Source organism: Dermacentor andersoni, chromosome 2, assembly GCF_023375885.2.
Source record: "Dermacentor andersoni chromosome 2, qqDerAnde1_hic_scaffold, whole genome shotgun sequence".
In the NCBI taxonomy this organism is placed as follows: domain Eukaryota; kingdom Metazoa; phylum Arthropoda; class Arachnida; order Ixodida; family Ixodidae; genus Dermacentor; species Dermacentor andersoni.
The window spans coordinates 173,984,015-173,988,719 of NC_092815.1; the positions used below are offsets into that span (position 1 = coordinate 173,984,015).

A 4,705-nucleotide genomic window follows, 5' to 3' on the forward strand; every position below is an offset into this window, starting at 1 on the left:
TTCTACAGAATTCTACATTGACTTCGTTCAATATGGTCAACAAAGCATGAACGAATTGGTCGAAAAACAAGTGATATTGTCTGTCATGGCCACGATCTCTTTCCCATGAGGCGCTACGTGAGTTGTCTTTTATGGAAAACACAAGCAGCTTCTAAATGTACCTATCCACTTTGCAGGATACTGTAGAGCAATTGTATTGATAGAGGCAACTAGGCAAGCATGAGCTCAAATAAGACTGCAGGCAAGATATGGGCGGTGCAGTTTATCACAGTCTTATACACATCTTGAGATACTGCTGTTTGCAATTTCACATTCATGCGCAGGTATCGGTGCCGGGGTGACATTGCTGTCGCACACGGTAGTGGTCTTGCAGTACTTCAGCAAATACCGGGGCATAGCAGTAGGTCTCCTGCTAACATCAGGTCCCATCAGCGCCCTTTTATTTCCTGCGGTGATGTCTGCCCTGACTGTTGCGTATGGGTTCCGCGGAGCCTTGACTGTCTTCAGTGCTATCATCATGAATATATTCGCGTTCAGAGTAATGCTGAAAGAGCCGCTTTGGCTTAGCTCTGCAGGAGAAAGGACACAAAGACATGTTCAACGCAGAAGGCAGGTGTTGAAGACAACCAAACAGCTAACTGAGTGTGACGTTTCACTTCTCACGAAAGCGGACGAACCGGCTGGCACCGCCTTTTCGATACAAAAGCTGCTTCACGAGGCTCACAGACGCAGCATATCGAACTTAGAAGCGGAAACGGTGGACACTGAAGAAGATGTTTCCAAAACAGAAATATGTTTTACGGAACACGACATCTTGAGTCCCATGAAAGACGCCTGCTCTAAACACAGCGAAGAATTTATGTTCGCTTTCCAAGGCTTTAAAAAGAGTTGCGTAACCAAAGTGGATCGGAGCGAGTCCTTGCTATCAGATAAACAAGACGCTCAGGCTAGACTTCTTTTAGGCCCTACGAATTCATTAACTAGTCCCGATGCGCATCTTGACGAGCTGTCTCAGGATAATACAACGGAAAAACAATCACCTCAAGTTTGTCTGGCATACAGGAAAATTGACAAGGACGTGACAACAATGGCTCGCGAATATGCAGGCGGTAAACCTGCCGCTTCGAAGGCCATAGTTTCGACAATCTCGCGACAACTGCTACTTAGGGCTCTTCGGAGCATCGTTCCAACCACGTCGTCAACAGCGAGCTTCATTGCAGCCGTCTTAGCTTCAATGCTTCTGGACTACGTGAACTCAGTGCACCTTTTCACAATGGTGGACTACGCGCGTGACAAGGGCGTCTCCCATACGCATGCTTCAATGGCCCTCACATACGCAGCAGCACCGGAGATCTTTGGGCGTCTGCTTTTACCTTACATCGCGGATATCGGTTGGGTGAGCAGACCATCTTTAGCCTGTGCATGTACGATAGCAGCCGGGATAGTGTTCGGAGTCACTCCAGAGACACAGCAAGTAATGCACCTCGTCGTTCGGGCGCTATCATCGGTGTTAATGGCGGTACTTTTGACAATGAGGCAAGTGCTGGTAGCTGACTACATGGGACCCGAAGCCATCAATCTGGTCTCAGGAGTGTCGGGCTCGCTTCTTGTTCCAGTACTGTTGTGCAACCCGATGATATTTGGTAAGTATGAGGCCTGTCTTGGTATTTGGCGAGTGTCTACACTTCATTGCATGCCTAACATTTTTTACAAGTTCTCACAGCCCTGCGCATAAATGACGTTTTCGATGAGAGATCCCGACCAAAAGGCCAGCGAAAAGCAATCTGCGCGATAACATTCTGAATATGATAGATTAGGTAAACACGTTGTTGAGTGCTTTCTTTTTGTTCGGACACCTTCCAAACAACGTCACGCATTGTTGTAATCCCGGCAGCCGTTCATATGAGCTAGGAAAGGCTACCTGCTGCTCCCACAAATTTATTCTTATCACGGCAACAACCCAGTGCATAGTATATTAGTTTACCTGTTATGCGAAAGAAATACATCTAATCATTGCTGCTTCTCGAATAAGTTGTGAACTAGTCACGGTTCTCAATGCAATGTTCTTGTTCCTTTAATCGCTTTCGGTATTAGGTGCAACACATGTCTACACAGACCATCACTATCGGAAACTGTACAGACGACAGATATAGATAATTCGAGCGTAAGTATACAATTCCCAATGTGCGGTTTGCTTGAGTTGTTACCGGCGCCAATGCTTTAAATAACATTTATACCTTCCAAAGAAGCAAGCGGCTGGTACAGACCACTGTTCTTCCCATCAGAATTTTCTCGTAATAAACTTGTAACATTGGCGCCGAATAAAAAACAATCTTGCTCTCATGGTCTGTTGCTGTTACATACACTTGTGTTTTCGATATTGTCTTCAGTTGACAGGTATTTTGCTGCAAGGGAAGCTGCACAAAAACCTGTACTCAACAATGCATGCATTCCTTGCTCCCTTGCACGCTGGGAAAGTCGCAAATTTACTTCTTTCAAGTGCAAAAATTTCAAGTTCTATAAGCAAGTTCAGCACAGAGTAAAAAGCACATATTGAACCCCAATTAGGCATATGTGTTAAGTAATGTATTTACTGAGCCGTAAGGTAAATGAAATATAGAGCTAACCAGAGATTTATTTCTACTATTGATGGAGAAGCTCGAGCTATCGATTAGAGGTGTGCTGAAATTCCGCTAAGTGTACTAGGAAAGTTTGATATGTTTTTATCTAGACAGCAACCGCGACAGTGGTGACGTGACTCTTAAACATGCTGATGATGACACCATTTGATAGCGTGAAAATATTATGAATAGACTTTTCCGACTGTGAGCGCTTCATGTTGCTGACTTGACCTAAAAAAAGCAATACAACAATAAATGTGTTGGCTGGGTTGCAGTCTGTAGGTGTTCGTCTTTATTTTTCAGCAGTAATTGGCACCTATACTATTGCATTGACAGATTCAGAAAAATATTTATTTTTTGAGTTTCTTTAGCCAGAAGTTACCAATGTTTCACTATTAATATGTAGCGCAAACTAGAAGCACACATGCAACCAAACCATTTGTTAGTTTCACAGTTTTATTGCATGCCTGAATCCCGTTATTGTGTATTCAGTAGCGTTTCCTATAGTAAGGTGAATCATTTCCAGTGTAATATTTCATAGCACACAATAAGAGAACACACCATCAGTTTTTGTATCAGTATTGTGTGGCTATTATCGTGTAGCTATAACACAACGGGCTTCAAATATCGGAGACTTTTCGCGACGAATTGATGTCGCACATATGGGCGTTAGGCCCAAAATAATGTTCATGCAAATAACGTAGAAGCAAATCTCAACGCTGTCCATAAACGAATATGTTCAATTAAAGACGGCACGGCGCTGTTTTGGCGAACTGGGTCTAGTAAGAGTTTTTGATGGACAATGGTTGCACAGCATAATCAACTGAAGATACATATGAGAAGACTGATGCATCAGAAGGTTAAAATAGGTTGGCCTAGAGTGCCCATTCTCTTGCTTCCATATCTTTGTGACGACCTAAGCTTACTAGAGGAAGGAAGTTTGACTGGACCATGCACTGCAAACCCATAGCAATGATGATGCTTCGTTTGCGTTAAAGGTAACCATGAATGAGCTACATGTCGCCACAGATAACGACATAAAAAACGCATGAACGCAATCAGATGAACGCTCTCCACAATCTCTTCGACACTAACAAATCCAAAAGCACTCGTGATTAGTAGGCAAATTCTAAGATGCCTTACTTCTATATTTCGCAGGTTATTTCCGGGACAGAATGGGCACCTATGACAACCTCTACCGCATCGTGGCCGGAATTATTTGCGGCGCTGGACTTGTTCTTTTTGTCTATTTATTTCGCTCAAACAGGTCGAAAAGGACAACCATAAAAAGCAGTACAGGTGCATTGTGATGCTACAAACAGTGCAACTAGAAATTATTGGGAGCTATATACTGCTACCGTATCGAGATGTCGCATAGAGTGAAAACGCCATATGCGTTACAGTAATATCAGATGTCACAGTGCTCAAGACATGCAAAAAATCGCATGCATATTGCCACTGATCGTAGCAACTTCTGCTGTTATTCTTATTGCTAACACCTGTACTTCAGCCAAAGAAATGCTTCAGAGTCAGCTGGTTTCTGGATACGTCACTTTCTGTATTGTTAATCCGGTGCCATTCACCACCAAAATAGAGGACTGTTTAGTGAGTTGCATGTTGTTCTGGTTGTGAAGGTGGTATCTCCTCTACCATTTTCCACCACTTTTCCTATATGAACATCTGGAGTAAATTACACATGGCATCAAGTGCTAGTTCTGCTTTCATATTGCTAATTTTCAACATCAAAGCAAAATGAGCAGGATGGCTTTTGAATATGCATATTTACAAAAATTGATCGTTGATTGATACAAATCTACATTTAACCACTTCATGCCGAACAGCAGCCTACAATGTTATTGGCATCACATGCAACGCGTGTTTTAGCGTGTTTTCTTTCAGAAATCTTGCATGTACAATACGCCATCTTCCGATATGGTGACTTGCAAAGCAATGCCAACATATCTGTATGGCCAAGATAGGGAAATATTGTTACGGAGGAAGACGCACACGAAAAGCTATATACAAGTATATATACACGAAAATAAGCCGCATTTGGCCAAGAGGTAACAGCCCACGCTAGCCTC

General features: G+C 43.0%; 1 long non-coding RNA gene across 1 annotated transcript; it reads left to right on the forward strand.

Annotated features, from left to right (window-relative positions):
- The first annotated feature begins 337 nt into the window (after positions 1-337).
- LOC126540427 (uncharacterized) lies at positions 338-4,230 on the forward strand. The gene is made up of 2 exons (XR_011892599.1): positions 338-1,643; positions 3,780-4,230. It is a non-coding gene; the product is annotated as an uncharacterized lncRNA (long non-coding RNA).
- The last annotated feature ends 475 nt before the right edge of the window (positions 4,231-4,705 follow it).